Below are 12521 nucleotides of genomic sequence, written 5' to 3'. Positions count from 1 at the left end.
CATCCCTGCTTGGTAAGATGGCCCTCTCCGTCCCGCTCATACCTTTTAAAATGTCTTCTTCACCTCACTTAAGCCAGAAACTTGAATTTTGGGCTCATTAGAATAATAATTTTTAACCAAGGTAGATAAAGTTAAAACGGGATTATTTCCAAAAAAACAAAAATAGTCGACAATCACAGCAAGAATTATTTACCAAGTGTTATACCATTTTGGAATCCTTACTAAATGCGCCAAATTATAACGTCACTTGCCACACTCGCGTAGTACAAATTTTTTGTTTAAACTAGGCAAATTTTTTATTTTGAAAATTTTTTTGGGAATAATGTATTTTTTTCATCCAAGCTGGAGCAGCTGGTATTATAATTTTGATAACAATTTAGATAAGCATTATTCAGGGTTACATAACACAAAAAAAAATTGGAAAAAGTGAAGATTTGTGGCAACACGAGTAAAAAGACCGTCACCGGGAGTAGATTTTTTTGTTTTTTTTTTTTATATGTCTATTATTTTGACAAAATGCCACATAGATTTTTTATATTTTTCTGATAACCAGCATAACTTGCCTCAACACCCAGTTCCGGCTTGACGTTACATTACGGGACACCCTGTATACAACTCAAAAGTTAGTGACCGACTGACTGACTAGAGATCTATCAACGCACAGCCCAAACCACTGGACGGATCGGGCTGAAATTTGGCATGCAGGTAGACGTTATGACGTAGGCATCCGCTAAGAAAGGATTTTACGAAACCACCCCTAAGGGAGTAAAACGGGATCCACGCGTACGAAGCCGCGGGCGGCCGCTAGTGTAATATAAGAACCTATTATTTGTAAAAAAGTTTCGACACCATTCGAATCGCCTTTGATTGCGCAAAATAAAATTTATCTTACTGAAAATGTTTTGTAATGAAATTCGAAATGAAAGCTTGCGAGCCACTTGACTCTTGGTTTACAGAGCTTAATGGACCTAGTCCTAAAATAGCAACCGTTATTTACACGGTGGGCCCGATTGGCGCACGCTTCATATCAAAATAAAATTTTGCAACGCCTCATTCGCCATTTGATGTAGGTACGATGTTATGCCTAAACAGATGAATAATAATCCATTTGACTGAACTGCTGTGGAGAGGGGAGCGCAGGAAGTCCCTATCGAATTACGGGGAGAGCGCGGATCTCCCCAAATAGGTAAAAACAATATTTTTTGTTAAAATTAATACAAAGAGCCAAGTAATGTATCAGACCTAAAAACTTTCATAAGAATACTTGTAAGACTAGGCCACACTACTGTAAGTAATTTTTGTTTATCTTTTCGGTCAACTTGACCTTTCGGACGAGTGGCGTTTTTCCCGTAAGGATAAGTCTAGTAGCCTCTTTGAAATCTACCCTTCATCACTCTTGTTTGTATTATGTGTGTATTACATGTTATTTTTAGGTTCTACGTGTATAGTGATAAAACTATTTACATTAAACCTTGACCCCCTTATACTAATAAAACTTACACGCTCGTTGAACAGTGTTTTAAAGTTACAACTGTGTAACTTTTTATTAGTAAGGGGGTAAATGTTACGTTGTACATAGTGATTTGGATGGTTAAACCCTATTATTTTTAATTCTATTAAGGGCTGATTTTTCAATCGTCGGATAACTTTTAACTGAGGAATAAACTTGTCATTTTGACATATTTTCCATACTGAAACCGTCAATGTGCCAAACTTATTCTTCAGTTAAAAGTTATCTGACTATTGAAAAATCAGCCCTAAGCCACAGATTTATCGATATCATTAAAAGTAAAAATAATCCACAAATTAAGTAAATAAATAGACAATGTTAAAAACAAAATCGAGCTAGGTATTTTATACCTTAGTAATCTTGATAGAACTAAAGAAGTACGTGTTATCCAGGATCTTCCGCTTGATTAGAAGATTGGTGTCAATTGTGTCAAAGTTTCAAGCTAAATTAAAAAGTCCTATCCATTTCTAAGTTTAGGTTGTTGAACCAGAGTTTGACTACGAGTGGAGTCGGAAAGTTGCGGTAATTAAGTGATAGTTAAAGTTTCCAATTTGCGACTGTGCTTTAAATCTAACGAATGACCAAGCGGAGAGGACGTTCCGAAGTTTTGTAAATCTGAGAAAATAATCAGAATATTTTGAACACATCACCGTTAAAATATAGCGTAGTTTCACAATATTAATTTGAGCATTATGAATGAAGTTACATTATTATTTAAGAGATATTAAAAACATACAACTTGTAGAAAGACAAAAAAATGGGAAACACAAACCATAATGACAGACTTTAGCTACCTAGACTAGTAGGTAGGTACTGTACCATCATTCTTCCATTACAAGCGCAATTAGTAGGTAGTTTAAAATTAATTTGTTCAATAATGTTATCCCTAATTACTTACTGCATTCAATTTGTGGTTAATATTAATTTGTTGTCATTACTGTCTGACATCGTGAACAGAGTGATGCGGCAGGTACAAAAGACACTTAACTTCAGTGATATTCTATTTATTGAGAAGATAATTTACAACCATGTGCACACACTTGAATGGTAGGAAAAAGAGACCATAGAGAGGGGCCATAGAGCATACAACGCTTCTGGGTTGCCAGATATCGTTATTACATTTTTACCATACACCCGCCCCATTGAAATTACATTTCAATCTTCAAACAAAGAAGTTAAAGTTATTAACATTACAGCTTACATTTTGCAATATAATACTTAAGCAATGAAATACACCTACAAACAAGAAGAAAGTAAGTTAAGTTAGTTAAGAAATGCACTTAACAAGAAAGAAATTAATTAAGGTAAGTAAGTTCAACAAACCTAAGCGCTTTTGGCGTCATACATAAGTACAAGCTCTTGGCATCATACATAAGTACACAACCATAAGGTGTCCTACGAGCTATAATAGCCTACCAGTTACATACTTACTAGTAGTAAACAAGTTTTACTTATTGTAAATCCTTAAAATATAACAATGTAATTATCTATACAATATTTAGTTTAATACACAAGATAGTATACACTCATAGTGTAGAAACAAATCAAACTATGTTTGTAATAATGAAAGTTAAACAAATACATAATTAAACTTTTAACTTTACAGTTTAGACAGTAATTATAAAATTACATTTATCAGTTCTTAAGTTAATTACTTTGCTCAATAGGCAATGGGACAATTTTTGTAATAGGTCGAGAATACAAACCAGTTTTAGTTTTTACAACAACAGCTCGAATATGATTATCTTTACCTTTATATAATTCAACTACACGACCCAATGGCCAAGACATTGGTGGCTGATTATCATCCTTTAATAAAACAATAGTATTTAACATTAAATCTGGGTTTTCTTTGTACCATTTATACCTCATTTGTAATGTATTTAAATAGTCAGTCTTCCAACGCTTCCAGAAGGTTTGCCGTAGCCACAGAATAAGTAATAGTACAGGTACAGAAGGATTACTCCGCAAGACGATTTAAATAAATGCGAGTCTTGCTACGACGCGATACAGTGGAATTCAGCTCGCACAGCACTAAGTACCTACAATTTTATTCACCTACAAGTTTTGTCTCTTTCTATCGTGTGCCTCTGAACTCTTCTTACGCTGTTAGGGTTGCTGTCTAGCTAGTAGTGTCTAGTAAAAAAATAATTAATCTACTTATTTGTAATGAGGTACCTATGTAGGTAAGTACGCATTGATTATGGAAAACCTTGGGAGAGGCCTTTGTCTAACAGTGGACGTCATTTTTGGCTGAAACGAACGAACGCATTCTGAGCAGTAGTCATGGTAGGTTAGGTTCCTATACTATCCTAAGAATTATTGATTACCTACATGGCTAACATACCTTTCAGCATCTTTGGGAAGCGAAAAAAAAGATAAATCCGGTACATTTCTTTTCGAATTTAAACACCCGAGCGCCGCACAATAATATTTATTTCTCTTTATGTCCATTTTTAAATAATACTTCGATCATAGAATTAGGTACTACAACGCACGCCAGCGTCCTGACGGGCGCGCGCGTGACACTCGACTGATATAATACCCGCCGGCGGGGCGCTTCGCTGTAGGTAATTATCGGATGTACCGCGCGGAGTGAGCCAGGCCTGGCAGAAGTCTCATTACATGTCTGCGAATCAAGATGTAATAAGTGATGATGCTTTTGTAAACACTTTTTACAGACAATATTGGATGTGCAATTGCTAGTACAATGTTTATCTGATAAACAAACAACACACAAATTAGTTTTGTTAACAAATGTCTGTCTGTCATTGGGACTCAATTTAATGAATTTAAAACACTTGTAAGTTGAGTGATTTTTGTTGCAGTACAAACAAGAAAATAACTTACCATTTGCACTTCTGCCGCTGCCAACAGTCACATGACTAGTGCTCTTTGCCGGAGGCACGACCTTTGTAGTGCTCACTGCTTCATCACGGCATAGCATATCTAATGCTTGGCAGCGCTGCTGTATAAAGTTAAGAAATTGTTGCAAACTAGGGAAATCACTGGAATCTCTTTGCAATTCAAAATCACGCAAAGAACTGTAATCAATTTTTGTTGACAAAATATGTATGAGAATAATATCTTGCAAGTTTGAAATATTCAGTGATAATAGTGAGTTATAATACTGCATAAATTCATTTGTTAATTGTCTTAGTGTATAAGATTTACCATTGACTTTATGTAAAGACAAAATGTGTTGCAAATGATAATTAGCTATAAGAACCTTATTGTCATATCTTGATGTAATCGCAGACCATGCCTTCACGTAGTTTTCGTTCGTACATTCCAAAGTCGTAACCAAAGAGGCAGCTTCGCCGACCAAACACGACTTCAAGTAATAGAACTTCTGCACGGGACTTAAATCTTTATTTCCGTGTATCATAGTGACGTATAAATCCTTGAACGACAACCAGTCTCCATAACTTCCACTGAACTTGGGCAACGATATCTTGGGAAGATTCGGTTTATGCTGGTGCTCTTGCGTCGATCCGGAGTCACTCGCCGATGAGTTACAAATAGTTACAATGATGCTTCAGCGCTTCACGACGTTCACGAATGTCAGTTAGTATTCTTTGACACCTTGACTCGATTTTCGATCCCTCAGCGGTCTCTGAAGTATCCATCGATTCCAAATTGAGATTGACGTCCTCCAATCTCGTAAAAAGACTGCTAATTCGTTCGGCGGCAACATCCAACATGGCGGTGGATTTTACGGTAGAAATGTCCCCCAGCTCATTTTCCACAAGTGATATGCGGCCTTTGATGTATCTTCTCACATTTATCAATTTTTGCTTGTCTTGATGAGCAAAATCACTGCTGGTATCCTCGCCGGTTAGGGGCATTTTTAAAGCACGCAATATGTGGTATGCAATGCGTTAACGTCACCCCGGGCCGGCAGCACACAACACGAAAAAAAACTGCTCCCAGTACAGATTCTCAGTACAGACTCCTGCATCCGGCTCGAAGGACCATGAACAGAGTGATGCGGCAGGTACAAAAGACACTTAACTTCAGTGATATTCTATTTATTGAGAAGATAATTTACAACCATGTGCACACACTTGAATGGTAGGAAAAAGAGACCATAGAGAGGGGCCATAGAGCATACAACGCTTCTGGGTTGCCAGATATCGTTATTACATTTTTACCACATCGAAAGCTTGGATTTGGATATTGGATTTATTCACGAGTCGATATTTTGTTTTCGGCTGTCTTTGAGGGGTTATCGTAGCTCGTAACAAAGTGTAGAATTACTCCTAGGTTTCCATAAAAGTATCTCTTCTTTTTCTCAGTCGTTACAGTCTTGACATAGTGCACGGGTGCACAGATTTGACCACCATCAGGCAAAGATGGCGAGACGTCGTAAGGCGAGCAACATCCGTCCTCAACAATTCCACTTTGTTAAAATCTCAATCTGTAGAAGTATTCTTTTTCTTCTTCTTAGTCGGACTAGTATTATATTATCTGTGGTCGGGCATTCTTGTCAGAGTCGTCGTGGTTGCGCTTACGAGGTACACGGTGGGGTGTTCCATGTCATTTCCGAGGGTAGCTCTCCTGACGATATGCTTCCATTTCTGACGGTTAGAGGCGTCGCGAGTACACATAATTATTCTAAAATCTTATTTAAGAATAGTATTTAAAATGAACAAAAAATTATCTCTGGTTAAAATGAAATATTATACAGGGTGTTACTTTGCATTCTTGCCATATTTACAGAGGTAACTATATTACTGATACTGAACACAAATCCGTTAAAAAATAATGCCCGAAAATTTTGATTTTTAATTTTGAATATTTTATTTTATCGACAATCTGTTAAACACATCACTAACTATCGTAACGCATGCACATCACTTGTTAGCGATGGCGATGGAGACTTTTTTACTTTTTATTGTATTTTTAAATATCTATTGCAATCTATTGTCTTTAAAATGTCTTTTTGACACTTTTGTAAAAAACTGAGAAATCCATCAATCACAAATCACGTTATAAATAATACAAAAATGACTGAAGTGTAGTCAAACAACGAATAATTTAATCAAAATGGTGCTTGGAGTGTCTGCAAGACGTCTTAGACGAAATGCTTGATGACGTACCCTTAGCGTTACACCAAATGCTCTACTACCAGCAGGATGGTGCTCCCCCACAATAAGGACGTCAAGTGCGCGAATAATACGTTTGGTGAACAGTGGATTGGACGAGGGGGTCCAGTAGCTTGGCCACCACGATCCTCGGACCTAACACCAATGGACTATTATTTTTGGAGAGACTTGAAACGACCTGGTATGCGCAGAAGAGATAAAAAGTGTAAACGTGTTACGTGAAAGGATTGCTTCCGCGAAACTGTGAGACAAAACGTTTATGTGTTGCGAAAACTAAAGCAAAATACCTACGCTTCGCCGTGCTAGACTGTGCCTTCATCAGAACGGAGGACACTTTGAACACTTGCTTCGCAGTACGTAAACTTTGTAAGTAGGAACTCATAAATAAATAATTAATTGTGAATAAGGTGATTTCATTTCATAGTTAATTTATTAATTTGTAAAAATAGGGAACAATGTTATAAATTAATTAAAAGCCTAATAATTATTACGTATTTTTGACGGTCCTAAGCCCGTAAAGTAGAAACTGAGAGTAGAAACGAAAATCTAAAATCAACTGAAGAGTATTTTAAAATAATTATTATGACTGGATAAAAAGGCTGGTACCCAGAGCCATAAAACATCACAGATTAATAAGAACTAGGCCACGCCCACTAAGTTTATTCCACTTGCACCTGTAGAGAGTGCGAGACAAAATTGGTTTATTCCAATTTGCACTGCAAAACCAAATTTACTAAAAACTCAGTGTACTTTCTTTATGGGAGTCTCTTGTTTATCTTAAATAATAGGTATTGGTCCCTACTTTTATCTCTGTGAATATGGCAAGAATGCAAAGTAACACGGTGTATTTATTAGTTCTTGCCTAACTGCAGGGCTGTTTATTGGCATTATTGGCTACTAGTTGGATGAATTATTTTATAGTACGCGGCGGACCGGCGCCAGTTCGCATGCAATTGCTTGCTGTTGTGCAAGCAGTTAGTCGGTAAGTAGGTACAAATTAGTTAACGTCAATGATGCACTCAATGAAAAGCGCTGTGTGACTAGTCTCACACAAGTAGGTAGGTACTTAGGTAGGTAGTATAGTAACATACTTTAATATACATATAGGACATCCACGCTTACAAACTAGATTTTATGAACATAGATCATTAAACTTTTTCAACATTTCATACGATTTGATTTGACTTAATTTTGTTAATTAATTTCCTATTTATAAAACACGCCTGAAAAATTCAACTATATTTTTAGAGTATTTAGTTTCCGAATAGGCTCAGATCATAGATGATCTGAGCGAATAGGCAAATTACCAACCTAGACAGAACATTTGTGATTTTCTATCAAATATTATATAAAGAGTCCGTTTTTTCAAAGGTGCGAAAGCTTCATTTAATTTTATGAATTAATTCATTTAATTTTTAAATTTTAATACATTGAGCTGGCCGTGCACCTTCTGAACTCCACTGAAAAATATGAAACACCAGTTTATTATTAATGAAGGTTAAATACAAGGCGAAACAGTAAGCTGTCGGGCCTTCAGATCAAGGCGTAATCTGTGTACTCTTAGATTAATAAAACCTAGATGGATAGTCTTCATACAAACGCTTCGTCAAGAGTGAGGCAAAAATCTTATGTCATTAGTGTCAATTTTGTTGGGGAGTGTAGACAGTGAAGGCGATTTTCCCGAAAGTAGGGAAATTTTTAATACGTTTTTAATTATTTTATAATTAACAAAAACAACGCACCATGTACTTACTTATTTATTGAATTCAAAGAACCTACTTAATTACAATAAGATAAATCGACTTAAAAGTCTCGATTTCATAAAAAAGGAAGTGTATTTGTAGGGCGAACAATTGGGAAATAAATTTTCTTGTTACTGGTATCATTCCCGTATTTAATTTTTGAAAGCCAAATTCAAGCAAAATACGCGTCGAATTGTAGTACTTACTTATGAAATGTAACACTGGTCACTTTCTTTCCTTTTTCTGATGTATTAAGACACCCTTTCACAGCCCCAACCGTCTTATTTAATTAAAATTCGTCGGACGTGTTTACCAATTTTTCACTTTGACAGTTCATGTGACGTTTACGGGTAAGCCATTCTGGCTTACTAAAAGCTGCCTCACCTTTCGTGCACTGACTATCTATCTAGGTTTTATTAATCTAAGTGTGTACTACGTATATATTATAAACCTACACTTTATTGTGGTTTGGAGTTGCTTCAACCAGTAATAATTACCACCTACCCAAAAATTAACCCTCGACCGTATAATAGAGTCTATTACTGAATTAAGCTCATGTGAATTTGCTAATTTATTAGTCTGACGATCACCCTTTGAAGAGTGAAAGGACCACAATGAACAGTATAACGGATTGTCAAGGTTTGTTACCCTCCTAATCTGCGAAACAGGCTACATCTGCTACCTATTTCTGACTTATCAAATCAAATCAAATTATCAAAACAAATATTTTATTTAGTACTTAGGCCCGTTCCAGGGCGCTTATACACGTCCTAAATATAGCTTGCCCTATCAGCACTTCGGGACAACAATTTGCGAAGTTGTTTAGTCAATATTCATTAACCTAGAGTGCAGATAGAAATAGCCGTCCAGGTGTAGCGTCTAGCCAAAATACATTGAATAATTTTCAATGTTAAGCTTTACCAGTAGCTTAGGCCGTTGTTTCAGTTAAATAGATATCTTGACAATAATTCAGACATAATTAAAGCGCTGGCCTCGGGGTTGATACCGAATGCCCTAATACAAAGTGCCTATTTATCTCCCGGTTCGTAATTGCATTTTGTCCCTGATTTTACTCCGGCTTAGTAAGCTAGTCTAAGACAACTTAGTCGCCTGCGGTTGGCTTTTGTAGTTCCGACTGACGCAATTCACCCGCTTACAAACACCCACTGTGCATTTTATATTTATACTGTATTGCTTATCTAATTGACCTAATTACTCCTGTTCATTATTCTTCAAGAGCGGCCTCTTACTTTCAATCTAAAAGTGTTATATTTATACAGGGTGTCCCAAAAACAATGGATTTATACAACTATCGATTGGCCTCCTCAAGATCACTATAATATCAAATTGATCTTAGTAAAAATATCACAGATTTAAAGATTTTTATTTTTAGAAAATTGGCACCTGTTATTAGTTTTTCTCATGAAATTCAACAAACTAGTCCCAAAGTATTTCAAAAAAATGAAAAAGAAGGAAAGGATTAAGTCGTAATCTCGCATTGCAATCGCATAAGTATGTCAATTTATTTTCTAAAAATACAAAAAAAAAAAATCTCGAAAACCGTGATATTTTTACCTGGTCAAAGACCATGTGAGGCTTATCGATAGTTACAAGGTTATCCATTGTTTTTGGGACATCCTAGGCAATATACTCGTAGGCATGTTCTGTCCCGATTTTGTGAGATGCAGATATGTCACACAAAAGGTCTCACCGATTTATTATTCTACGTCCATACACATAGTATTTTCATTCCCATTTTATCGCAAAACTTGCATGAAACTTCTAAAGATTCAATGTACCTACCTCATAAAACTCGGTATTTCGTTGGGTTTGGCGTAACTCCACCGTCATGAGTAACATAGTCTATGGTAAATTGATTTTACAACTTGAGCTGCTACATTATCCATAGCAAAATTATACGAAGCCTTATTACTGCTGCAATATGTTCTAAAGCAAAACAAACTAACAACGAAAACGCTATTAGCTAGGCAGTGTTAAAATCTCACTCTAGTAGGTACACAAAAAGCTTTTAGCTACGAAGTTTTGGCAACTACACTTTACCCGTAACGTACATCTAATGCATTTTTAAACTTTAAAACTTGCTTCCGATGTACGATTCTTTCGAGCAAGGCTGCTACAGATACACTTATAAAGACGATTTTAACAATCTAAGTAATTGTGGCTTCGAATACTTATGGAACGTTCGTGTGTGTTTGAGATATTAAAACGCGTCGTTGCCATGACGACGGGCGCTCATTAAAAAAAGTTAAAATAAGGAAAGCTGGCGAAATCTTTTTTGTATGGATCGCACGTTCGGCGCCGAGCAGCGTCGCCCCGCGAAGCGTATTGTGAGCGAATGCACGCGTACAGACGTTTCGCCATTGAACGCTGCTGCTATTGTTTTATGTTCGATTCGAACACAAATGCAATTTGCCAAAAGTGCTCATACGAACAAAATGACAATAAGAGCGAGTGGACTTGAATCAAATGCGTGACAAAACTGTATTTTTTACTGGCAAGAGAGAGTAGTATAATTAATTCCTATCGTAATAGATAATTCTAAAAATAATTATGTGCAAGAACATTAATAATGAAGTTACCAAGAATTATAACATTGGCTGGGTCAAGCATTTCTTCTTAAGATAAAAACTTAATGTAGGCTTACCTAATTAATTTTAATTTAAACATACGAGTAGAAAAGATAGTGTATTTTATATTGTTCGTATATTGTTGACTACGGTCAACAATATAAATTGTTCTTAATTGACCATTAGTCTGTTTAATTCAGCCTGATTGAGTTATTATGATCTCGGGCAAACTGCAGTGTCGCCACGCAATTGGCGGTTATAGGACTAATGTAGGACATGGCAGAGACAAATACTGGGATCCATGATCTGGTCTAATGGTTCACGTTTGCATACATTTGTGTGCAAAAAAACATAAATTGCATCTATGGATATTACTTACTAACCGTATTTTATTGAAATAAAGTAAAAAAATATTCGGTAAAAATTAGATCACTGTCAGGTAAACGGTTAAAAATTGAGCATTCCGGTGCTCCCCTTGTTATGTCTGACCTATACGTGGACAAAATACCGTTTTGACAATATTCTTTCGTTTTATATACGCGATTTCTTGTGCGAGTTATCTAGGTAGCTTATCCGTTTGTTATTTATGTAGCAGTAAACATTATTATTTGATAAGAGGACCCAGCAGGTACAGACAGTGCATTATATTATACATTTTTGTTGCAAAATATCACCTAATACAAGGACATAAGGTGTATGTAGGGTCTAGTTTGATATGCTGTCGCCTGTTATCTTGCTTTGCACGTGAGAGACACGACTTGTGCATGTTGCATATCACGAGAAGATTTGTGTAGGAATGCCAATAGAGAAATAAACATACCAACCGAATTGAGAACCTCCTCCCTTTCTTGAAGTCGGTTAAAAAGTAATTTTCTAACAAATACGGCCAAAAATATTCGATATCGTACAGTTTCTTGTGAGTTGATTTGTATATTGTAAGTATCTTTTACAATTTCTATGGGCGTAGATTTTATAGGGCGATTTTCAAGTCGTTATGGCAGTGATCGCTTGAGAGAGGCATGGTAAAAATCCGTGCGGAACAGATACCTTGGTATGTACTTATGCAAAATACCAAAAAAATGATGTAGAGTAGAGGGTAAAGTCGGGTATAAGCTACTGTCATAGGTTTAATATGTATCTTGTCATTAATTTGAGTTTCTCATCATAAAATTAGATAAAGAATACAATATAAATAATACTCGTAAAAGGTAACCACAGTTTGTTTTTAACTAACAAACTAGCATGTTCAATGGTTGTTCAACAACTTTCATTGCGTTGGTTAGGTACCCCATAAAATCATTCGTATTCAATGTGAAACATAAAAAGTTGAAAAAGTGAATAGGGAATATTCACGTTGCTATTGGTAGAGCCAAAACCATTATGGAATAGTCGGGAGTTTAAAAAAAAGAAGATATCCTGAAAAGTACAAAACATGCCCTACCTTATATGAGATGGTTTGTATTATAAGCTCTAATGAAATCCCTCTTAGAAAAAAAAACGCAAATTGTCCTAATTCATAAGACCTAAAACTAGTGTAATTAAATAAATAAATTAATTAAACATTTATAGCATT

General features: G+C 35.9%; 1 long non-coding RNA gene across 1 annotated transcript; it reads right to left on the bottom strand.

Annotated features, from left to right (window-relative positions):
* Positions 1-4359: 4359 nt before the first annotated feature.
* Positions 4360-4870, bottom strand: LOC135086495 (uncharacterized). The gene is made up of 2 exons (XR_010260505.1): positions 4740-4870; positions 4360-4478 (listed from the first exon to the last, which is right to left on the bottom strand). It is a non-coding gene; the product is annotated as an uncharacterized LOC135086495 (long non-coding RNA).
* Positions 4871-12521: the final 7651 nt, after the last annotated feature.

The sequence above is a fragment of the Ostrinia nubilalis genome, chromosome Z, assembly GCF_963855985.1.
Source record: "Ostrinia nubilalis chromosome Z, ilOstNubi1.1, whole genome shotgun sequence".
In the NCBI taxonomy this organism is placed as follows: Eukaryota; Metazoa; Arthropoda; class Insecta; order Lepidoptera; family Crambidae; genus Ostrinia; species Ostrinia nubilalis.
Note: the sequence above shows the minus strand (reverse complement) of the source record. Positions and strands in the feature narration are given on the sequence as shown.